The sequence below is a fragment of the Sitophilus oryzae genome, unplaced genomic scaffold (genome assembly GCF_002938485.1).
Source record: "Sitophilus oryzae breed Bouriz unplaced genomic scaffold, Soryzae_2.0 scaffold_1801_pilon_pilon, whole genome shotgun sequence".
In the NCBI taxonomy this organism is placed as follows: domain Eukaryota; kingdom Metazoa; phylum Arthropoda; class Insecta; order Coleoptera; family Curculionidae; genus Sitophilus; species Sitophilus oryzae.
Window position 1 is genome coordinate 3,023,194 of NW_022146504.1, and position 27,092 is coordinate 3,050,285.

Here is a 27,092-nt window from a genome sequence, read left to right on the forward strand (position 1 = left end):
CCTGAGTTTCATCCCACAGTCTCATGGCTTTAACAAAATCCAGTATCTGACACGGTTTTACAGAGTGCTCATAATCTGTGCCCTAAGGCTTGGTTCGCGACAATTATTTACATGAGAAGAGTAAAGGATGACAGTAAAATTATCGACAAAGTGATTTGGACAAATTTGGACAGCACAAAAGACACCACAAATTTTTAATCAAACAATATTTAATAAAAAAATATTCCCAGTAAGATTTAGGATATTCCCTATTGCACTTGCTACGCCCTACTGGCGTCCATGGAATTTACAATGATTCATGATTTCCCCTATATTTTTTATCCTTATGACATTTGCGTTAGCACAAACTTTATTTCACTCAAAGGCACGTTACAGACAACGCGTTTATTGTGTCCCCTTTTTTGAGTTATAACTTATCATACAGCCTCAGGGCTTTGTCAAAAGCCAGTATCTGAGACGATTTTACAAAAGTTAGTTCTCCATCTTCGATATCAGTCGTACCAAAGTTTGTGGAACGAATGGTTGTTATCCCGGCGCACTCAGTGATGAGATGTTCTAGTGTTTCCCATTTTTCCCACAGAATCTGCATTCGCAGTTGTTTCTTAGCTTCAATCCACTGATGTGTTCATTGTTTGTTCAAGTTTGTGACACTTCTAGAAGTACCTTAGAATTTGATGAAGGTGAGTGAGTCGCTGGCGAAGTTAAAGAGGTTTGAGTACAAAAAATTCATAATCCTTGAGTTATTGTTGTTACAATTAAAATCAGAAGAGACCGCTTCGATTAATTCCTAGTTTTCTACCTTTTTCTCGACCGGAATGTCAGTAACCGGTAGCGACTAGACAACTATCTTTTAATCCATAAGGATATTTAGAGATTTTTCATTTTTTTCTTTGGTTATAAGCTTAAAGCTACCTAAAATTCAAAATTTGAAGTTTGTAACTCTTCTAGAAGTACCTTAGAATTTTGATGATTGTGTCAGTGAGTCAATGTCGAAATTAAAGAAGTTTGACAAACGATAATTCATAAACTATGAGGTATAATTACTAGATATTTTGGTAATCTAGCCAGCTATAGTATGTCTTCATGTGTAGTAAATATTAATATTCCTGCTTTATACACAACGAAGTTACAGGGTGGTGAAATATGCCGCTAATACCTTAGAGAAAAGTATGGTACGGCTGTGGCTCGACATGGCGGGGGAACTGCCGTGTCCCCAGATTCTTTAATTTGCAGTTATAGAGTGGTGATTTACCAAAAAAAGAAGTTTTTTGGGACATATCGTCGGCTTTAAGACGAAAAGGCGTATCTCCATTTTTGCTACTTTTCAGGAGAGCAATTTAAAGAAAATCACTTATTTTATTTGTCCAATAAATGTAAAGTCTTTAATTTTTTAATAGTGTTTTTGTATTAACACTTAAACGGAGACATTGAGGAAACGTTCTGAAGATAAATTGTGCATAAATTCTAATAAATAATTTCTTTTTAGTTGTTTAATAGAGATAGGCCTTTTGTTATAATAATAATAAATTTATTTCCGAACGAATAGTATACATACGCCCATTTAAAATAAATTTAAAAATGATGGTAAAGTGTTCTTAATAAGGAAAAAAAAATACAATATTCACATTATGGAATACATACAAGAAAATACAATACATACACACAGAAAAAATCTGAAAATCACCAAAAAATCAGGAACAAATATTTTTAAATACTTTTATTCGCGTTGGATTAGATCACCTGAAAACAAAGACAATTTTCATTCCAGAAGCAAAGACAATAATCAATTAAAATACACTTACCTAGCTTAGTTTAATAATATTGTTTTTTTATACAAAAATACATTTTCTTAACTAATATATTTTTAGTAATTATTCAGTTAATTGAGGGCATTAATACAAGGCATTTAAACTCACGGTCCATTTAATAAAAACCAAACTAAACAAAAACAAAACATGTTTCTTCATTCGTGCCTTTTTGATACAAATAACTGTGGACTAACAGTTTCTGTTTTCCCTGTTCAATGATAACAAATTCGACTTCCATTCTATGTGTTTATGCAGGATGATGATAGGCACAGTAAATAAAATTTTCCAAAATTGACAGGGATGACAATGCCAATGGCCTGACAATGATAATGAGATAAAATTATTGTATTTTTTCGGGCAAGTTTTTGGTTAAAATGTTCTTAGGGAAATTATAATTTCGGGAAATTTTCCATTAGGGCAATTTTCGTTTCGTTGTTTAGCTTTCGATCAAATTTTCTTCGACCATTTATTCTCGGGCAATCTTTTGCCTACCCGATACAGCTATGTGCAGAGTCTAGCTCATTCTAATAATGGTTTTTGGCAAAAAAACAGACTCAAAATCACACTGTAAAAGAGAGCTGCTGCCATGATAGAAGTTTTATTTTGTCCCAAGCAACCATCACCACTCAGAAAATAATTAGGTAGAATGGTGTGATTTTCTCTCGCATACATTTTCACAACTTAAAACAAAACGACCTATCTCAAATTCCATCTTTCTTGTAGTATCCCATACAGCACATCAAATCACATTTACGATGTGATTTACAACAAAGAGCCCTATTTCAGGGTACGTCTCTTCGTCATATGTAAAGAATTGCAACGTTTGAGATGGTTCAACTTTTTTAAACAAATATTAAACGAAAAAGGTACAATGTAGCCACAGTATGCGCATTTACGTATACAAAAAGTAAGGGATTACACAGTCATGCCGTTGATATCTCAGTGCTGGTGTATTACGTTTAAACTACGCCTTTACACATTGCATAAAGACTACGTATATATGTATTTTGCATTCGTATACAAATTGTGCTAGATAAAATTTAACTTATTTTGACACGGATTTAGGGCATCGTAAATTTGATGCCTAACTTTTTCGTTCTTTTTAAGAAATATTGTCAGAAACACTACCAGATATCACACTTGAAGAAATGGAATGCAGCCTTAAGGAACACCAAAAATAATAAATCGTAAGGCGAGAGAAGTAGCCTTAAAATGCAATTTTGATTGGTGGTGAATGTACCATTTTTCTTCATAAAATGGTGGATCTTTTCAAAATAAAATTTTTGATGGTTCTTTATATCTGGGAAGCAATGGTACAAATGCTGTAGTAATACTACTTACAAAACTGCACATAGCAGATCTAGAAAACTATAGAAAGAACAAAATTTGTATTAGCCATGTATTAAAAACTAAGTACCATATAATAACAACATACTAAAAGTAAAAACTGGATATTTTACCAATTTAGAGCAAGCGGGTTTCCGTGCAGGGTTCGGAACCAATGACCATCCAAGCAGTAAAATTATAATAGAAAAATCCACTTTCATCGAACACTCTGCTTGTACTTTGTTGTATTTTATTTCCAGATTAGCAATCGATACCTTAAAATTTATATCAAACTGATTATTGAATATTAAACATATCTGTATATCGATCCATCAATAACTTACCGAATATTCTTTTCTCTCGGTCCATTTAGATTTTCATTATTTCCAAATTAAAAAAATTATATTGCAGAGCTAACTCAGCTAACCTCTTTATCATTATACGAGAATATTTGGAGTTTTCATTCATTCTTGAGTCAAGAATTTGGTGGATTGGGATACAGTAAGGCTTATTTACTATAATATTAATAACGCCTCTTATGAAGGTAAAAACACGAGTAATTTAAAACTTGTACTTACCGATAGGCAGGGGCGTTCGTCAAGGAAACTACTACACAAACAGAACATTTATATAGAGCCGTTTTGGAGAGTAATGGCTTTAACACAAAACTCGACTAGGAGGGGAAGGGACTGATGATAAGATACACTTGGTCGGTGTATCTACAAGGCTATCCGTTTTGCTGATGACATTGTTTTATTATGCTACAACCTAAGGGATACAGTACACTATGCTCCGAAATTGGGAGGTGTGTATCGGGGTTATATTATTTGTATACGTCATATTTTTCAAGGTGTGTATTCATGACCAACCTGGTTCTATGTGGAAATATTGTTGTGGGTGACAGTGAGGTGGAGCTTGTGGATAGGTATAACTACCTGGGACACGAGATACAGATCACAAGAGACAATCAGACATGCGAACTGAAGAGACGTATAACCTGTCTTGGGCCGCCTATGGAAAGTTAAAAGATGTGTTTAAGGGCGACCAGCCAATCTTGAGTAAAACGAAAGGTATACAACCAAGTAACTACCGGTTATCACATGGATTCTATCAATATAAACACTGATCTCATATGTATATGCTAAGAGGCTCAGGTGAACAGCGACGATTCACTTTAAATATCAATGTTTTCATGTGTCTTTGCGGGAATCATATAAGCAACGAGGACGTACGTGGGATAACAGGCGTCATCGACGTTGTGTCACGAAGCCGCTACACTCAAGTGGAAGTGGGCTGGACGATGTGGCTCGAGTGACCGATGAGATGGTGGACCAAATTTTTAAACGAATCGAATGGAGAAAAAGGTGACAAAATAACCAGGGAAGACCACCAACACGATGGATGACGACATAAAAAGGATCACCAATAACTGTCATGACGTTGACAAAATAGGCAAAAGTGGGCGCAAATCGAGATACGCCTTTTCGTCATTAAGCCGACGATATGTGCCCACATTGGTCAAGAAATTGCATTTTTTAACACAACTTATTTTCACTATTTCTGCTATAATTTTATTTATCCTTATGACTCTGCTATAATTTTATTTATCCTATGACATTAGCGTTAGCACAAACTTTATTTCACTGAAAGGCACGTTACAGACAACGCGTCGTGCCTTCTACCCAACGAAACATATCCTCTCTCTCATTTTTACGATTGAATTATGTACGACCTGTGCACTCCGTTGTCGCCTTATTGCCGTTCCGAGCTCTTAATAAATTGTCATAGCCGAGCGTGACTAAACTACCGAACCGGCGGCATGATGAAGACGAGCGGCGGCTAATGCCAGCAGCCGCCCGCTTCATCTCGCGTACGTCTGGCGTCGGTCGTCGTTTGCGGCCTTGCGAGGAATTCCTAATCGGCCGAGTATTGTCTCGTTCGGTATTTATGGCCAGACAGATTCACTTTTCCAATGGACACGCACGCACGCTATAAATATAAAAACGTAATAAATAAATAATTTATCTTGGTAAAAGAATCCTGGCTTGGACACATATGAAATCGGGAGTGGATATTGTGTCGTAAAAGGAATTGATCTCGAAAAGAAATATTATCTGCTACTATCGCAAAAGCTTTCAGTGGTAGATTTTAGATTGTATGGGAGGGTAGAAGTTAATCACCGCGATCTTATAATCTGTTGTGTCCCCTTTTTTTAGTTATAACTCATCATATAGCTTCAGGGCTTTGTCAAAAGCCAGTATCTGAGACGATTTTACAAAGGTTAGTTCTCCAACTTCGATATCAGTCGTACCAAAATTTATGGAACGAATGGTTGTCGTCTCGGCGCAGTCAGTGATGAAGTGTTCTAGTGTTCCCCATTTTCCCCACAGAATCTGCATTCGCTGTTGTTTCTTAGCTTCTATTGACTGAGGTGTTCATTGGTATGTCCTGTTCATTGGCATTGACAAAAGCCTTCGACTCTGTGAACAGAGATGCACTTTGGGCAATTATGAAAAAGTTCGGAGTACCCATCAAATTTCTTACAGTGTGTAAAAGCCTCCACAGCAACAACAAATCAAGAGTGTCATATCATGGATCACCTGAGCGATCCCTTCCTAACAAACACAGGCGTTAGGCAGGGATGTGTCTTAGCGCCTCTCCTATTCAATATATTCATGGCAGCGCTCTCCATTATAGTGGACAGCAAACTGCAGGAGAGAGGTTTGGGCATTAGATACAGATACGAAAGCGGTCTGTTCAACATAAAAAGACTCAGGGCAAAAACACGTACAAAATTCATCACAGAACTTCAATGCGCTGATGACTGCGCTCTAGTTGCAAATACGTTACAGCAATTGCAAGAAATGTTGAACACATACACATGGGCATAAGAGGCCTTGGGGCTTAAGCTGAACATCGATAAAACTAAAATCATGTGCACTCCCCCGGAAGATCACAACAATGCTATAAAAATCGGAGATGAGCTGTTGGAATATGTAGCGGAATTCAATTACCTCGGCAGTTTGATTTCGGAAAAGGCCAATATCGACTCAAAAAAAAATTCTATTAAAGAGCATTCTGGAAATTAAAAGACAGGGTTTTCTACAATCATGACTTGAGCACAAAAACGAAACTTGCGGTGTACCGAGCGATAATAATTCCCACCATGTTATATGGAACCGAAACCTGGGTGCCGTACCGCCGACACATGAAAGCATTAAACAAGTTGCAACAGAGACATCTTAGACAACTCTTAAGAATAAAATGGTTCCATCATGTCTCAAACGTATCGGTGCTTGAAAAAGCTAACTGCGAGAGTATTGAAGTCATGATTACAAAGTCCCGCTTAAGATGGGCTGGTCACGTATGCAGAATTCAAGAAAACCGCATACCAAAATCGCTGCTTTACGGTGAGCTTGTAGACGGTAAGAGGAGGCCGGGTGGACAACTCAAAAGGTTCAAGGATATTTTCCACGAAAACTTAAAGGGAATTAACAAACAGAATGAGTGGGAAGAGGCAGCTCACAATAGAACGGAATGGAGAAGAATTGTAAAATCAGTTAAGAGCGACAACGAAAAAGTAAAGAGGCAACAAAGCAATGAGATTTTTGAATGTCTGGAGTGCGGTAGACAGATAACATCACATATCGGGCTTTTCAGTCACAGAAAAGCTCATGAAAGAAAACGACTTGCGTGACCATCTTCTGATGCGTGTCAAATACTCGTCAGCGAGTAATGGCGGTTTGGTATGTATGTATGTATGTATGGCATGTCCTGTTAAAAACCCCGCTACAATCAGAAGATTCTTCAAAAATCAAGGAAATTTTTTTGATTTTTCTCGGTTGTAAGTTGCTTGAGAAATTTCTTCGAGTATCTTAAACCATTGGATGATTCCAATTCCAGGTTACGGATTCTTGCAGGTTCTTGAGTCCTGCTCTAAGATTCCACTGGGGAAGCAAAACGGTTCTGGTCCAGTTAGCGCAATGTTCGCTCCATTTCTAGCTAAATCGACCGCTTTATCACTATCATCTATCTCTTGGTCGGCTGGTATCCGGAGTAGGAAGACTTTATTTGCTTTGCCTAATTTGTTCACCTTCTCTAGTTATTTTTTGAAAAAGGTCGAATTGATGGTTACTGAGTTGATCGCTTTTAAGGCTGCTTGACTATCGGATAAGATGACTGTATACTATTTGGGCATAAATACTCCTATCCCTGTTCCTGCTTTGGTTTTGGAAGCATCGGTATACCACTTTATGGTATATATGTTTCGTTTGACTGCTGAGTAAACGTTTCTCTCTTCCAATTCGTTTTGTTGCTCAATACTACAGCGAGGTGTTTCTCAAAGTTGGGTAATTGCCATAGTTTCTAAGCCACACGTATGCAATAATGATATGGTAGAAACATCCGAGAGGAACCAAACAAAACCAAAAGCATGTTAGGGTTGCTGAAATGAAGAACCTAAGAACCATAGTGGAGAAGACTAGAAGAGACAGAATTATAATATATTGTATATATACAGGGTGTCCCAGAAATACGTGCTTAAATATTTTAAGGTGTGGTAGATCTCCATAAAAGAAATATATTTTCTCTTTATCGTTTTTCAAATAAGTCCAAAATAACGAAGTTATTTTACTTTGAAAATTTCCAAAAAAAAATGATTTTTTGCTCAAATCTTGAGAACCAAATTTAGAATTTGTTTTGGCAGTCTATTGTTGGCCATTCTTTGGACGTGCCCGTACCATTTAAGTTGATTTACTTTTATATCTTCCACTATAGAATAACGCCTATAATTTCCCTGATCCTTTCTTTTATTTTTTCCGTCATTGATTTCTCGGCTGATCGTCTCCAGAAGTCCATTTCTGTTGCTTCCAGCATCTTTTCAGTTTTCTGCTTTACTTACTTCACTGCTATAGGTTATAACGCTTTTTACAATACTGTTATATATGTTTTGTTTGTTGTTCTTGGACATGTTTTGGTCCCATAGAATGCTATTAAGTAGGCTATTTTTATAGGAGGTCGTTCCGACACGTAAAACGCATGCAAGAAAGCAGGGGTGGAACTCGGTAACGAAATAGCGATCGGTAGCGATGAAGAATACTGTCGCTTGCGGTTTAGTTTGTACGGCCAAGGTCAGTATACTTTATCGCTACCAATCGCTAATTAGTTACAGAGTTCTAGGCCAGGCTACCATGAATAGCTCTTGAAGTGAAACCCGTGGGTAAGAGACAGCCGGAAAGACCTCCAAAAAGATGAAAAGACAGCTCGCAGACCATCTCCAAAGAACTCCTACAGAGGCAGTCTTAAATTTAACAGATCGACTAGATCTCAAATAAGTAGAAGAAGAAGATGTAAGCACACGTAGGATGCAGCTGTCGTATGCTTTTTCCATTAGGTTGATGGGCAACTTGTTATCTCTGAAGATAACTTATATTTTTGAATGCCACACATGGCAAACTACTTTTGGTTACGAATAACTAATAACACAACCATTGATCGAATTCTGGTTTAAAATAATAAACAAATTTAATCTATACAGCATACGAATAAAAATTATAGAACTAATACTCTAATAGACTTAAAGTAAAGGTACCTATAGAAGTTTAACCACAAACTAGACCAAATTTAAATTTAGTTGCAAAACTCTAATTAAATTACTTGTGAAACTAAATTTAAATTGAACATTTTGTTAAAGTTGCCAACTTGTTAATTTGATTCCTGTCAACACGAAAATGCTTACTGATACACAAAAAGGTTACGTTAACTCTCTTCCAATTATTAGTTTTTTCTTCAAAAGAAAAAAAAAAGTTGAAAATAAAAAGGGAAGAATTTATAAAATATTCTTTAATCTCAGCAATTTGATTTTCATTTTAATTTTCATTTTCTTATTACATTCTCTAAAGATGAAAGAATGTAATAATTCAAACAGCAAACGTCTCGGGAATTCTTGAGTTAAATATGAAAATATTAATAAACTTTCTGATTAGGCTATGGTAATCAAGTATAATAACATAACTCTAACTTTGTTAATAATGCAATAGATAGTCGTTGATGTGCATTGTTTGGAGTAACACAATTTCCATTGTTGTGCATAAAGCAATTTAATTTACCACCACATTATGTAATAGCTCAAATTGTTTGATTAATTTACGCTGACTAAGCTACGGAGCATGGCCTTTTAAACGCCAATTAATTGCTTGTGGTAGTCTGTTCGAGGAGTAGTCAATCAGAACACGTTATTGATTACTGCTATATTAGGTGGAAGGTGCATCGTTAGTAAACAACGAAGAGATTCTCATGAATTATTTCAATAAATCAATATGAATATGTTAATATCTATATCACCACATTTTTCTTAACTAGACGTATTCGTTCAAATACGTATTTTTATAATAACGTTCTTTTTGTTAAGAATCAAAACATGTCGTATAGATCATCATCATCATTTTCAACTTATTCAGCCATTTCCTATTATGGTGTAGCCTCCCTCACATATTTAGATACTCTCTTTGTAGTTGGGCCCATTGTTGTCTATTATTGGCTATGCGGGCCCAAGTTATCCCTGCTAATTTTCTAATATCATGGTCCCATCTCAGGTTCGGTCTTCTTCTAGGTCTTTTAATTCTTCGTGAGTACCATGTTGTAATGTTTGTGGTCCACCTGTTGTTGGTCCTTCTTGCCAAGTGTCCTGCCTATTGCCACTTGAGGGATTTGACTCTGTGGATGACATCTATTACCTGGGTCTTTTGTCGTATCCTCTGTATTCTTTCACGGTCTGTTGGTTATTCCCTGCATATTTCGTTCCATTGAGGATCCGTTTTAATGGTCCAGGTTTCGCATGCGTAGGTCATCGCTGGTAGTACGCATTGGTTGAATGTTTTCTTCTTTAGATAAGTGCCATTCTAGATTTGAATATTATTGAGTTTCTTCCGTAAGTACTCCATGCTAACTTAATTATTCTGTTGATTTCTGGTAGTAGAGATCCCGAGCTGTGTATTAGTTGACTAATAACGGTTTTGCGGGCTGTTAGGCCGTGGTTAAGAGTGGTTGGTTCTATAGCGTGTGTATTAGTTGTCTCAAATTTCGTATATATTCTTAAGTATATAGAATTGAGTCCTTCAGTCAACATTGTTAAATTTTATGTGAAAAATGTGTATACTAACTGCCTCTTGGGGAGTTGTTGGACATCATCCAGGCTAGATTGGGGGCAGACATAACATTTTCTGAAAGTACTTCTCTACTGTCTCTTAAGGGAGTGATGGAGATCTTGAGGCGTTGTGTCAGCATAATTCTTACTTTCAAGTTAAAAATACGTTTTTATGTTCAAAATGATGGTTTAGCTATGGGTTAAATAGCTCATCTTCAAAAAAGTTCTCGGGGTATTTCGCACTGTAAGAAAATAATTCCATGACAATAAGGCTATGTTCTTCGTCTATTTTTACTTCCGACAAAGAGAGGACATATACCTCCTGAAACATTAAGCATTTTTATGTCCGTCAGGCAAATTTGTTTTATTAGTAAAATATCGCTGACAAGTTGGTCTCCGTTGGCCATAAGTGTCTTAAAATCAACATAAAACTGTCTTAAAATCAGTAACGACTCTAAGAAACGTCTTAATAACAACAAGACCGGAAACATCAAAACAAGAGAAAGAATGCATCTACCAGGTACCTTGTGAATACTATGTCGTATATAAATAAATAAATAAATAAATAAATGCCTTTATTGTCAAAAAATTTTTCAATTATATAATATATTTTTTATATATGATTTTTTTAATCCTTAAATAATTCAAAAACCTAGAAATGGGTTTTATGGCGATATTTTGGACAGACCTAGACGTTTTAAATAGATTAGATGCGGTCAATAAAAAGCTTCAAATAATGAATATTGATCTACAACTTGCTGCAGACTTATATAGTTCATTGGAAAAATATTTTTCTGAAATTAGAAATCTAGATAATACTAAATCATTTGAGGAATATGAAAGAAGGGCCATAGAATTGTTCTGTGAGAAAGAATATGCTGCAGATAAAAAGAGAAAAGTGAAACGAAAACGACAATTTGATGAAACCAGTGATAATGAAACTCTATTTAACGCTAGGGACGATTTTAGGATAAATGTATTTAATGTTATTATTGATAAATTAAAAATGCTTGAAATTTCCTACAGGAAAAGTGCCTACAATGACTTTTCAACCAAATTTGGTTTCTTTATCTTCTTATTTGGTGATTTATCTACTTTAAGTATTGACGACATTACCGATAAGTCCAGACATTTAATAACCTGTTATCAAAATGATTTAGATGAGTCAATGCCTAATGAATTAATACATTTTCGTGAATTTATAAAATGCATTAAGTCAGCAAAACCATCTGCTAGAGAGCTTCTTAAAGTAATTTATGAAAAAACGCTCAAGACTTGTTTCCAAATACTTTCATAGCATTAAGAATCTTCACATGTACTTTTATTACTAACTGTTCTGCTGAACGCTCGTTTTCTGCATTGAAACGTATTAAAACTTATTTACGGTGCACTATGGAAACAGAACGTCTAAATCATTTGGCAGTTTTACATATCGAGTCCGACCTTTTAAAAACTATCAATTACGATGAAGTATTTGATAATTTTGCGAACAAAAAAGTACGTAGGAAACCTTTATAGGCATATAAGCAAACCTTATAGTTTTGTTGTTCGTTTGTTGTCATTTTATATGAATATTTTAATATTTATTTTATGTTCTGTGTTGATTAAAAGTTCTGTCGGTCTATTCTGTTGTTGGTCCTGTATTCAAATAAATGTTTTTTATATCCGTAATTTTTTTAATTAAAAAAAATGTTAAGGGGCGGCAAATTTTTTTTAGCCTGGGGCGGCAACTTCGTTAAGTCCGTCCCTGTCTAAAGGTACTTTAACAACTTTAACAACTTTGGACTTAACAAACACAAAAATATGTACAAAGAGGTATACAATGAAGTCAGGTATTGCAGACCATGTGTGGTCCAAGCAGCACAATATAAATTGGTCGGAAGCTCAGGTTCTCCACAAGAACTCTCATATTGTAAGAAAACGTAAATTTGAAGAAGCCGTTTTTATATCAACCAACAATAACATCTTCAGCAATCCAAGTATGGAAATCTACTCGTACACGATATGGAAACCACTTACATACACACCAATGCGGACATTCTCAGTGGACAACTTCAACTTTTTCATGGGAAAATGCCTTATGAATATATAAGCACAAGAGTTTGGGGTTTGAATCTAGATTAGTTTACACTTGAAAACCAGAAATGTTAAAAAATAACTGAACGTTTGGACTATTGGACAATGCGTTGAGTGCTTAAAACACTCTTTTCGCAACGAATTTCATACAAGATTTTTTGTGAAAGCGGATAATTTGAGATTTTCATGCTATTATTATTATTTATTTTTAAACATTTTTTAAAATGATCTGGTAATCGGTTTCTAAGTCAATGTTTATGCATTGTTTAATGATAAAGTTCTGTCAGGTTCAAACGTCACCGTATTTCCTACAAAGTTTTGTGAAAAAATGAATGATAATGACGAGTCTTTGGATATTCAGCAATCTGCTGAAACTGCGCTATCCACGTTAGTGCCCGAGAAGTCGAAAAACTTATACGAGACCGTTATGTCCGCTCCTGAATCTGCCAGCACAGATCTTACAGATTATAAACTTTGTTTTTTCTTTATTGTTTTTCGTGGTTCCAATTTTCGGAATCGGGCACTAGTTAGGTTACTAGTTTGCGCACATAGCACGCCCACTTGTGGCCTCTAAAATTGTGCACAGCGCCTGACCGGCACAGTTATTAGAGACATATCGGAAAACCGAATAGCGTCATGCAGTATTTACGCGTACCTTATCATGGTTACGATATGCGCAAGTCAATTTTTAACGCAACACCCGCTAATAACGTTACCGCCTAACGTAATTTGCGGATTAATTACACCAAGCGCTATTTCTAGATAACGTTTAAAAATTGCTTAAATGGGCATGTGCGGGTATTTACAACCGGGGCCAGCTGGCGACACCTTTTATTTTAGGTTATGTTTGAATTGTTTTGAATTATTACTTTAGTTTTATTATAGGTAATTTGATATTTAAGTAGCTGGGATTAGTTTTAATTAAATAAATATGGCCCAAAATATGGATTCCACCTCTTCCAATATTAAAGAACCTATAAAGAGGCTTAGGTTTACAGCAGATGACGACTTAGCCCTTCTAAGAGAATTTGTTGCCTGTTGCCCTAAACCCACTGGCAGACGTTTAACAATAAAGCACTGAAAATAAGCACTTTAGCCCTTTAGTTTTTAAATACCTAGTAAACAAAACAATTTCAAAGTTTTTAGAATGAATTTTTTAGAATTTAGAATGAGTGGGAGGGGGGTTAATCACTTCGACCTTACAGATCCATTGTGTCCCCCTTTCTTGAATCATAACTCATCATACAGTCCCAGGGCTTTGACAAAAGCCAGTATCTGGGACGGTTTTATAGAGGGTAGTTCTCCATCTCCAATATCAGTCGTACCAAAATTCATGGCACGAATGGTTGTCGTCTCGGCGCACTCACTTCAATTTCAAAGTTAGGTTAAGTTTAAATAGCGGACGCGACGCGAACAGAATTCTTTCCGATCCGATAACTATAAATGAAGAGAGTTAATACCACCTCACGTAAAGGAAATAACACCTGGCCTTATTAACGTCCATGCACGCTATTCGGTTTAGCGATATCTCTCTATTACGCTGTTTATTGTTATTTTACGCGAGTTTATTTTTGCGCACAGGAAATTTTACTCGTTTGCACATCGTCATAAAAAACAATTTTCGTACCACGAATTAGGGACAAGATTTTTATCTGTATACTTATAAGATACCTAAACTGTGCTGCCAGCATTGTTTCATTTTTTATTTTTAGGCACTAGTGCCTAAACAAGTGTCACTTTTAGGTACTAGTGCCTAAAAAATGTCATTTCGAATCTCAAATAAATATCAAAAACCGAGGGGTAAACCGCAGAGGGAAAAGTGTACACCGTAATTCCTTTTACTCAAATAATTCCTCAGAATTCCTCGTAATTCCTTCGGAATTCCTTGGAATTCCTGGTCTTCAAGGTCAAGGTCAATCATTCAAGGTCTTCCTTGGAATTCCTTGGTACGAACTCGGTAACTCTTTCAGTCTGAACCAGCGTTGCCACCTCGGTTTCGCAGTTCCGCTATGAATTTTCTGGTGATTTTTATAAATGTCTAATATCTCTATAAGTACTAGATCTAACAATAAAAAGTACTCTTACGAGATTTGCGTTTTTTTAGTTAAATTTTAGGACTAATAGGGGATCATGAGGTGAAAATACTGGAAATATGTCGGAACTTACTTATTAAAATTAATTTTTCTCGAGATTTTTTGAAAATGATAGGTACCTAGTTATACTCGTATCTATAGGAAAGGAAATTAATAAAACTTCAGTTGCACGTCATAATACGATCACCAGTAAATTCCATAAGATTACGCATGGTATCACTGATGAAGTGCACCTAAAGTTGTATTAATTTCCCTATAGTATATACCTAGGTATTATTCCGAGGAAATGAAAAAATCAACTTTACACTTTCTGAGTACTGAATAAAAAAATCTTATGAGGATTTCTTTAAAATGGCGAAATCAGGGAACGTTATAAGTAGATCTCTCGGGGGTGGTTCGGCCGTACTATTGGAAAATATTTTAGATATATAATCGAGGGTACAATATTAAATTAAAAGAATATCTAACCTGCAGATATTTGATATTGGGAAATTTTGGAAGCGAAAATGAAAAACGGATAGTAAAAAATCGTCTGCAAAACGTTTTTCTTTAAATTTAGTACTACCTATTATAGTATTCATGGTTTACTAATGTTCGTTAATTTTTTATAAAGTTGCTTGTAATTCCTCTTAATTCCTGTGGAATTCCTCTAAATTTCTAAGGAATTCCTTGGAATTCATTGGAATTCTTACGGAAATAATTGGAATTCCTAGTAATTCCTATGGAATTCCTTGGAATTCCTCGTAATTCCTTGGAATTCCTGTAGAATTCCTTCATAGTGTACACCATAATTCCTCTGCGGTTTACCCCTCGTCAAAAACTGTCAATTTCGAAACCAAAAATAAAAAGGAATATATTTTATCCCAGATTCAAAAAGGTTTAAATGTATTATATTGATGTTATTTAATTGAACTACATGTCTGTAATTATATTGTCCATAATGATAATTAATTTCCAAATGGCTGCGCTGGGTGTAAATGGCACTCTTTGCGCTCCACGTTTGGCTAACCACTCTCCCCAGAAAGTGCGGACTTCATCAACTTTCGGTAGCGCTTGCACTGTTATAGTTGCTCGGAAAAAATTAAAACATTTAAGGGTGGCTGCAACGACGGCGACGTCCCGTCATCCTGCTGTTAAAATAAAACAATTGGTTTTTATATATAAAAACCTGCTGGTATGTTTAAAGGCTGATTCATGGTACACCGGGCCGTACCCGAGCCGGGCACGTTCCGTGCAGTAGACACCGGGCCACGTCCGGGCCTTCAATATATGCTACACCGAGTGGACAACGGGGATCATGTCCGTGCCGATTATATTCTAGAAAACAGTGTTGCCGCAGTGGTACATTTGTACCAAATTTGATACTTTTAATTCTATTTGGTACAGTAGTACTACATTTTCAAATCCAGGATGATTTGGTACAATAATTATTTCCCACGCGCACCGAAATTGAATAGATATTTAATAATTATTGTCGTTGATATTGCATTAAACGCGCTTACCGATACCATTCGGAGAAAATCCGCATTAATTAACGACGTATTATAAACGTTGTAATGTCTATAGCGTTGCCTATATTAAATAACCCGAAGAAAAAACTTGAAAATTTACTGTTTCTAACATGCTTCTATATTTGCGTTTTTTTTAAATAAAATTTAAGTTTTCCAAGTATTGTGTGTAGTATTAGAATTACTTAGAATTCTTCAACCTATACATACTTATAATTGGGTTTTCTGAATTTCTATTTCATGTTTTTCGTCTCGATTTGTGTCTTTCTCCAGGAAGTTTTTTTATGTAGAAATTTATGAAGAAATTCACAGCGACCAAACCGGTTAAAGTCATATGCAGATGTATTTTGTTGTGCTTTAAAAAATTGTACCAAAGTGGTACATTTTTAGTTTATAATGTGGTACGCGCTAAAAGTTGGGTGCGGCAACACTGCTAGAAAACAGCCGCTATAGGCCCGTAGATGAACGAAGTATTTAGCCCGGGCGACTCATTTATGTTTGCCGCAACGGGGCCGGACCGTAGCGGATCCGAGGAAAAATGTACACCGACATTTCTCGGACGGGGCACGGACGGGTTCCGGCGAAGCTCGGCCCGTGCTCGGCTTAGCATGAATGCATAGGTATAAATACCATTTGACAATGTTTGGCCGTGCCTTCACCGTCGCACGGCCCCGGCCCGTCACGGTGTACCATGAATCAGCCTTAAACCGTAGGATTACGGAACGTCGTTGCAGCCACCCTAAGATGCAAAAAACCTAAATCTATTTAAAATGTTTTAATACAAGTATCTACCCAGAGAACTTTTTAATAAAGGTGTATTTCAAAACGAGAAATGTTGCGATGTAAATCTACTTTTTGCAACCGGCAACCATTGGCAACAACGTCATTAAACTTTTAATAACAAACGTAATTATCTCACTTTAACTAGCTTAATTTGACTTATCTCGCCTGGAGTAACTTTGAGCTAAAACATAATCAACGAACATTTCCTTAATTACGGAAACCAAGCTATTCAGATTAGAAGTTTGTGCAGTGGTCGACTAAATAGCTGCCAGGAATGCAGCATTGATTTAATTAATGTTTGTAAATCGTATTGTGAATATCTGTTGCTTCTTTTACAGGATGTTTCATTTAAAACCAATTAGAATATCCCAGTAGTGGCTCCTACCAATGCAGAAAAATTGAGATTTTCAAGTCAAAAATTGATCCAATTTCCAAGTATGGTACCTTTTCAATTATTATTCGCCTCCCTAAAATATTTGGATAATTTCTATGTAATTGGGCCTATTATTGTCTATTGTTGGTTATGTGGGTCCAAGTTAGGGTTGCCAATGGTCCTCTATTCCAGAGGACAGTCCTTTTTTTGATCTCACTGTCCTCTTTTCTCTCACGTATTGGAAAAGTCCTCTTTTTTACATACCAAACCCAAAATCTAATAAATATTCGTCAATCGTCACCATGCTTTAAAAAACTGAAAAGAAAATGAAGAAATATTTATGTACAAGAAATATTTTTGGAAGCGATAAACATGTTTAATTATTTTGTGTTTACTTACTGTTAGCTTATGTTTTGAAAAAAAGTTTTGTTAAAAACGGTTTGTTTTTTAATAAATATTTTTAAAATAGTAAGAGAGACCATTAGTATGCGACTGGCATACCGTTTACATAACTTTTTGGTAAATTCTAGACATTTGGGCAAGGTTTCAAAAAGAAAAAGAACTCCACAAGGTGGAGTAACCTCCCCTTTGCTGTGGAGCTTGGTGGTGGATGAACTACTAGACGAATTAACTCTAGCGGGAATACACTGCATTGGGTATGCAGATGACATAGTCATGATCGCTCGGGGGAAACATGAAAGCACCTTGTGTGATATTATCCAAAGAGGACTCCGTATCACTGACAGATGGTGTAGAACTGTCGGGCTGAGTATCAACTCAGACAAAACCGCGATAGTGCCATTCACCAGAAAGCGAAGTCTGAAAAACTTGAAAAGAATCCAACTAGATGGAAAGGAAATACTGCCAACACAGGAAGTTAAATACCTGGGAATAACCTTGGACAGTAAACTCCTGTGGAACAGGCATATTAAGAACACTACCAGCAAAGCCATAAAGGCTCTCATGATATGCAGAAGACTGGCCGGAAATAGATGGGGCTGCTCCCCTAACATTTTGCGCTGGATGTATACCATGATAGTAAGACCCATGAGACTATCGGAAACAAGAAATAGCCATCTTGTCTGATAGTCAAGCAGCGTTAAAAGCGATCAACTCAGTATCAATCAATTCGAAATTGGTCAAAGAATGCATAGAGAAGCTGAATAAATTAGGCAAAGAAAACAAAGTCCTCCTACTCTGGGTGCCTGCTCACCAAGGGATAGAAGGCAATGAAAAAGCAAATAATCTAGCTAGGAAAGGAGCGAACACTGCACTAACTGGACCAGAACCGTTCTGCTTTCCAAGTGGTAACCAACTCAAGGCGGAACTCAAGAACTTGGAAGATTCCATCCGCAACCTGGAATGGAAATCTTGCAACGGTCTAAGACACTCGAAGAAGTTTCTGAGGGCTTATGATCAAGAAAAATCACAGATCTTCCTGGGTTTAAGTAAGAACAATCTTCGGATTGTCACGGGGTTTTTAACAGGACACTGTCTCCTCAATGAACACCTCAGTAGATTGAAACTAAGAAGAAACGGCGAATGCAGATTCTGTGGGGAAGATGGGGAAACACCAGTACACCTCATCACTGAGTGCGCCGAGACGACAACCATTCGTGCCATGATACGACTGATATTGGAGATGGAGAACTACCCTCTATAAAACCGTCCCAGATACTGGCTTTTGCCAAAGCCCTGGGACTGTATGATGAGTTATGACTCAAGAAAGGGGGACACAATGGATCTGTAAGGTCGCAGTGATTAACCCCCCTCCCACTCATTCTAAATTCTAAAAAAAAAGGTTTCAAAAAATGTTTCGCTTGTGCCTCTTTTTTACCTTGGGAACCTAGTCCAAGTAATCCCAGCTAATTTCCTAATATCAAGATCCCATCTTATGGTGCGTTTAGACTTGAGCACGCACGCACTGATCCTCCGCGAATGCTCAAGTGTAAACGGCTGTGCGCGCACGCTCACTCTGAATCTGTCTGTGCGCGAGCAGCCGCGAACGTGAGCCGTCTGGTGTCGGTTTTTGGTCCGTGCTCAAAGGGATTTTATGTGTGCGCGAACGCTCAGTTTCCACCGGCACTTTGTTTTGTCTGCGTTCGTGCGTGTGGGTGTGATTTTTTTTCGTTTTCTTTATTAAAATTATGGAGTGGATCAATGAATCTTCGTTATTATTAATTGAAGAATATGAAAAGTTGCCTAATTATGAGATGTTAAACATTCTTTGTATTATTAAAAAATAAAAAAAAACGCATGGCAAGACCTTGTAAATAAAATTAATATTGAATATGTCGATGAAATTGCTATTCTAGAATTTGTATCTTTTGTTCGTAATTTTTGGTGTTTTTGTAAATATTCAAAGTAGGGCCTGGTCATTCTTGTAAAGTTTTTGAACTGATCATAGCCCTCCTCAGACACTAAGTTGTTGCAGTAAATTATATCGATTTCTAAAAATTTAGTTTTGCCACCAGCGACGATGTTTTCGATTTTTCTCCTTTTTAATAATTAAGCTGTGCATGTGCATAACAATGACTGCAGCCTCGACTATTTCTTGGTCGTCCATTATTTTCGCCAACACAACTCTGCTGTGCGCGCACAAATGGATCACTTCATTCGTCGAAAAATAAGTTTTTAATTTGAACGGAGCCGAGAGCGGGAACGAATGCCGTGCGCGCACGCTCAGCTCGTGCGTGCTCAAGTCTAAACGCACCATTATGTTTGATCTTCTAGGTCTCTTAATGGGCTCTTTCACTATATTTTGGAATTAGCATAACTGAATAAAGCAATTAATTCTAGAATTTTCTGCTATCTCACTTTCGAAAAATTTGAAGTCGTTCTTAAGAAAATAAATAAAAACAAAAAAGCCCAGAATAAAAATCCGCACTTTATTTTTAATACGTCACACCTGGCATGTTGAAAAGCGGCAACACGGCCGGGCCACCATGCTGACCCACCACCACCTCTACACAAGGCAATTCAACCTTTTCCAATATGGCGGAGATAGAAGTGCTTTATTTGGCGCCTATTTTAAAACCTGTTTTATTTCCAAATAGACATTTTTCACACAAATGTCGTGTTAGATTACGTAATATTTCACTAATTTTTTAATACACAGCGAGTCTAAAGCTCTCCACATAAGTATGGAATTTTTTGTATTATTACTTTTATGAAAACATCAGTTAGTTACTTTTTATAAGAAGGTCTGCTTTCACAGAAAATAAGTAGGTAGTGTACTAGTGTGTAAATGTTCAAACTTGAGGTAGCATATATAGGGTGTTCAAAATCATCGGAAAAAGAAATAACCAGAAATATATGACAGAAAATAGCAATTTAAACTAAATATTCAATTGCAAACACTTACCTATCATAGTTTGGAATTTACTGCACGTTTGATAAATATATACTATTATGGACAGTATAGGAAGTTACTTGTCTTAGTAAAAGCTTTGGTAAATGCTCTTGGTGTAAACTACACTGGCTTAGGTCAAAAAATGTGAAATATTTTTCCTATGTTTTGCAGCATTACACAAATGGGAATAAATTTAAACTATAATAGGTGAGGATAATTAAAAAAATATAATATGTGTTTCAAGATTTTACATAGAAAAAAAAGTAAATACCTTTTTATAAGGTCATTCCTTTTTTTGCATAGTTCTTCAATAAAATATTGGATATTCTGAACAAGATGGATTTAATAATAAATTCTGACGTATGTGAGGGGCAATTGTGAACTAAAAAAAGACTTACATCCAGGCCATTTATATTTTGAAATGTGAATGTTGTCAATATCTTGTGAGGTAAGTGTAAGCAGTAGCCATAACTACATCCTCACTAGGGTAACAGAGGCTTTGGCCTTTGGCCTTTTAGAGGCATATTTAATGCACTTCTTACCCGAGAACTACTAGTAGGAGTGAAATTATCTATTTTAATAGCTGTCAACCATTTTTTACGAAGCTCGTCATTTTTGGGAAATATAAAAGCAGAAACCTTGGGACCCCCTCTATAATTCTCGTGACAATTTGGAACAGAGCATGTAAAAGGTATGCTACAATAAAATGTTAATACCTACCCTTTAATACCTATCTTTTCATTATTGTAAGTATAACCATTATAAAGTACTATGCAGACTGGCGGTGAAGACTTTTTACTCATTTAGGTGTAATATCTTGATAAATACTTCTAGTTCTTACCTTAAAATAATTAATAATAGAGGAGTACGACAAGCACAAAAGTTTGAAGTTCCCTATGTGGAATGTCTGGTTTGGATTTTTATTACACTTTTATTTTATCACAATTTTCTGATCACACCATGCACTGAACACTAAGAACTAAACAAACGTGTTCCAGAAGCACAACAAACTAGAGATAATTAATTATTTCTGGTATGCAATCGGAACGAGAAACTACTACCGGCTTTTCAGTTTAAAGGTAAACAATTTAATAATGCGCTGCCTTCAGCGCCATATTTGCCTTGCCCATATCATGTTGATTGGCCTTGAGTTGAGGTGGTGCTGGTCAAATCAAATCGCAATGTTGCCAGTTGTTGGCTGGCGCACGAGCACGGTTCTGCAATGTGATTGGGCGTATTTTTAATACGTCATCAATTGGCGCTTTAAAATTATTTCAAATTACAGCAATTTTGAGGGCCGATAAAAACATTATTCAATGTCATGGAACTATTTTTTTTGGATAAATATACTGAAAATAGTCTTCCATTTCAGATTTTGTTCTTGAATTGGGTATTTTATTTTTTGTGAAAGAGCCCATTGCTTGTGGGTACCATGCTGTAATTTTCGTGGTGCATTTGTTGTCCGTTCTTCTTGCCAGGTGTCCTGCCCATTGCCATTTGAGGAATTTGACTCTGTGGATGACATCTATTACCTGAGTCTTCTGTCGTATCTACTCTATTCTTTTACGATCTCTCTTGATTATTCCCAGCAGATTTCGTTCCATTGAACGTTGTGCGACCTGCAGTTTCCTTATGATGTCCGTTTTAAGTATCCAGGTTTCGCTACATACATTTTTATATAGGTACTAATAGCAAATAAATGATAAAACCAGGGTTTTCAGATACAAATATATTGCCATTAAAAATATTTTATTATTAATTAAAGATTCCATTAAGATACTTGATACTTAAGCTGGACGGAAACTATTTCATATCCTATAATTACTAGAGGAGTAATACGATGATATCCCAGTTCCCACATACACTGCACAAAGTCATTAATTTCTTCACTTAGGCTTAATTGCACTTAATTGATAACTATCTCGTTTGATATAACCCCCCTCAGAGTACTAAATATATTTTTATTAATTAACTTAGTAAATTTTCGACATTAAGAATAATTAAATTTTACATTTTTAATATAAGTAATAAATTAAGTTTATTTATGTTGATTTTATGTAGTATAACAATGTGAATATTGTTTGACACTTTTTTCTCAAATTTTAGCATTTCCGTTATTTTAGCAATATGTTTTAACAAACATAACGTTAATAAAATTTAATAGTAACGTCTTCAACGTAATAGTCCAGGAGGCGGTGAAGATTTTCGGTACTTAGTTTCCCAGTCAGCAAACACCGATAGAATTATTTGGTATCTAATTCTCAGCAAATTTCGTATGTATGTAGGGGGGGGGTCCGATGGGTTGCGAAAAATGTAAATACTAAGTCAATACATGTCATTATTGACGAAAAATAAACACGTTGACTTGATAGTTATTTCACTGAAATAATAAATTTGGGAAATTTTGATTTGTTTAAATTAATCATAAATTTTTCTGCAAAAGAATGATGATAAAACAAGTTTCTGTTGAACTTTTGGTACAAAAACGTTCAAATTTATGATCTCGGTCTAATAACTATTTAGTCATCATGTTTAATTTATGTCAATGATGACAAGTATTGATAATTTCGATTCCAAATATCTCGAAAACCAATACCCGTAGCGATTTTTACCAAGAGACCTTTTTTACGTAAAAAACATCGTAAATGTATATCTTTTTACTCAGTAGTTTTATACAAGTACGAACGAAAAGTTATTACTCTTCAAACCAGTCAAAACATATGTAGGTGGCGCCCTCTACTAGTAGGACAAATTTCTCATGTCAAAAAACTCCCAGACACTAATTTTCATCCAAATATATTGATGTTACTTCATAAATTAATTATTTGGAAAAAATCAAAACAAAAATGAAACTTCTACACCCTGTATTTCCGAAACTAAGCATTTTAGGACATACATTTATACGAACTTTTTTACTTATTTTTATCTGCGGAATATGCTGCCGAAGTTTCCGGAAAACAATTCGGACCACCCTGTATAATCCGGCTCGTGGAACATCTCGAAAGCCTTGCCAGACTAGCTAAATTCGGCATGTTCAATTATACAGGTGTATACAGGTTGTTTAACTATGGCCAAAAACAACTTTTCTCAACGTTTTGACCCCAGGAATCCAAAAAACAAGGTTTTAGTCCGTCGGTACGTCATCAAAAAACTTCATTCGCTAATAACTTTGTAATTATCAGAGATATAAGAAAGTTGTATTAATAAATGTGAAATATTTTGTTTTAAATTTAATTTTCTACAAAATCGACCTCTTGATTTTCTTTTGTATCTCCCTTAGTTTTTCAGTTATAGCAATAAAAAATCTGGTCAAGGTGACCTAAAATTTTCATCATATCAATGTGTTTGGATTTAGAGCAATTTTTGAAATTAAGAGTAATGTTTCTCGATTTTGTGATCACGAAATTGCAGAGTGTCAAAAATTTTCGCATATTAAAAATACGAAATGTACGACCTGACTTGTGAGTCTGGCTTTCGTGATTGTAAATGACAGCCAGACGTGTATTTTCACTTATAATATCACAAGAGCTTAAATTATTTTCGGAAATTTTTTTGAGGGCACGAATATTTTGAAAATTATCCCGAGTCGAAGACGAGGGATAATTTTCCTAAAATATTCGTGCCCGAAAGAAAATTTCCAGGAATAATTTAAGCTTGCGTGGTATTCGGTAAGAAAATTTCACACCTAAATTTGAAAAAAAAAAATATTAATCCAACATGACATTTTAAAATAATTTCAATTTGTTAAGTTGGCCAAGGTATTGATGTTTTTGACATATTATGTGTTTTGTCATTTTTGTTTGCGATTCTGTCATTAAGCTATTACTAGTTTTAAAATGTCTGTACGTAGAGTAAGAAGTGTATAGCGAAATCAACAACAACATCATCAACCGATGATTGAATCCATGAGGAGCATTTCATCAAGTACTAGCCAGTTCAATCATGATCAGAGCACAATGCAAAATAAAACAGAAAATACCCAGATTCAAACCACCAATTCAAGCCAGCCTACAAACATTTACAATAATTGTGTTTTTAATATTAATAAAACCTATAATTACTAAATGTGTTTCGTTATTATTTTGCTATATTAGTCGATATCATTAAAGATTTGGCATTGAAGATAATTCAACATGAAATAAATTCTAAAAAAATCATATAGATATATCCAGCATATTTTGTTAAATAGAAAAATACCAGCTTTAGTTAAATAAAGGCGGCAGAACTATATTTTTTAGAACATGGCAATTTCGAAGAAATTCATATGTAGGTATATCTAACATATTTCCTTAAATAAAAGATATTACCAACCTTAGTTACATCAAATGCTAAAACTCAAATGGGTAATATTTCAATATATAGACATTGTAGTTCATTCACATTATGATTGTAGATCTTATGTTTACCTTTTCAACTGTCAAAAAATTTCCACTAAAGTTTCGTGGCGCCTCGAAAAAATTTCCGGAAATTTTTTCAGTTGCCATGGTAACTAGTCAACATTAAAGCATGTTATTGGTTGAAAAGTAGAGGTGTGAAATTTTCTATGAAATTATTTTAGTTTAGAAATTATTACATTAGTATTATTTATCATGTGACAAATTTTCAAATCCGGAAAAATAAAAGCAAACATTTTGTAATGTTTGCAATTTTCAAGATGCCCCCAGACTCCAATTTGTTAATTTCGTAAATCAGCTTTCGTAAAGAGTTGCTTTTGATTATAGTTTATGATAGTATCAAATGATACGTTATATTTCAAGTTCAATGATGCACCACCTTTTTACTTAGCTGTAAAAAAAATAAGAAGCTCCCGTTTTTATGAACTTTGAATATGTGACTTACAGCCAATTTGAAGACCAAAATAATTCTCCGTAAGATTGTTAACTCCTTCCGAGAATAATCCGACTTATCAGCCTAAATATAGATTCTTTTTCGGAAGCACGATAATTTATCTGTTAAATTTCTTGGGGTAATTTAATTCGGAGCTTAGCTGTCTTGAATGACAAGAGCCGGAAGTACTCCATAACTTAACATGACAAGGCCACTTGTTTTGGTAGCCGTACCACCAATAAACGAATCACTTATCAGTGCTAAATGCCTGTTTCGTTAGATTGCTTCACTGACAGGTCGGCTTCAGTATTTCGTTTTATTATTGGCTTTACGGTACTTTTATGGTAGTACTACGAGAACGACTTAAAAGGGTTTAAAGTGATTCATTTCCTGTAACAAACCATTCGTACAAAAGAAAAAATTCCTTCATGTTAATGTACGTATTTTGTTTGTAGTTTTACGAATATTCTCTTTATAGTCCAGGAGGCAGTGAAATTGTTTTGTACTTATTTTCCCAGTGGGTGAATATATAATGGTTTGTTTGGATGATGACATTCAATAATTATTATGATGACATTAATTAATTAAATATAAAGGTTCTTGTCGGTAGACGCGATAGATCCATTAGCACTTTTGTATACCGGGTGGTGCATCATCGGAAACGTAGAAAATCCCATGCAAATTTTGAACTGTCCAAATATTAGCTCGCTTATTAATTTTGCAGGTAAGTCATAGCGTTTTTAAAAGTCTGCGTATGCTGAATACACATGCCAAATTTGAACAATTTTCGACAAGCTGATTTTAAGTAATTTAAGAAAAACTGCATCTATTTTTAAATTAAAACTGAACAGGTAACAATGTAAAATCAAGTAAATGCCAACGTTAAGGTACGTTGGTACGTACGTTGTCATCATGTTATTAAAATCATGTGTGGTCTAAGCAGTACAACATAAAATTGCTAAAAGTCCGGGTTATCCACAAGAAACATCATTGGAGAAACCGTAAATTTAAAGAAGCCGTATTCAAATCTAGCAATAATAACATCTTTAACCCACTTGTAAAACGTACCAATGCGGGTATTCTCAGTGGACTACCTCACGATTGACTTCACCCAACTTTTTTACGGGTGAATGCGCTAGTCCGTTTACATATTTGATAATGGTCAGTGATGACATCTCACCGAAACGTTGTGTAAGTAAAAATAAATAAAGGCAATGAAATTTCGAAATTCTTTTAGGTTCAATATTACATATTAGTTTCATCCTCTTAATTTTATCATTAAATTATTTCTTCAAAAATATTCAGAAGAAACTAAATTTAATAAAAAAATTAGTAGTAAAATAGATAAATACTTAAATTGTTAATATCTAAAACCATGTGTTAATATACCTAGTATAAAAATGTTAGTACGTACGTTAGTCCAATTTCATGTAATTTGTTGTTCAATCTATTCTTATTCAGTCTATTTTGTCCACGTTTCAGAATATTTCCACTAATAACCATTTTTAACACCAATAATAGTATCATACATCCATAAACACCGTTAACCTAGCCTCATATTAAGAGGAAATAAGTTTACCCAATTAAAACATCCAACTATTAGAATTGAGGAATTACATCAAATAAAATGAACAATTTAGCAAACAGATAGGTCAATAGCCTTCCATTCACTTAACTGAATATTAATAATTTCAATATTTCTAACAATTATAGGAAATTTCTAATATTTCAAAGGTAATCGAAGATTCTAACTTATACAGGGTGGTCCAAACTGTATTCCGGAAACTTCGGCAGCATATGGT

At 35.2% G+C, this 27,092-nt stretch overlaps 1 protein-coding gene across 1 annotated transcript in view; it reads right to left on the bottom strand.

Moving 5' to 3' along the window:
* Positions 1-27,092, bottom strand: part of LOC115882937 (synaptic vesicle membrane protein VAT-1 homolog-like) — a 172,010-nt gene that overhangs the window by 124,825 nt on the left and 20,093 nt on the right. The gene's annotated exons all lie outside the window — the stretch shown is intronic.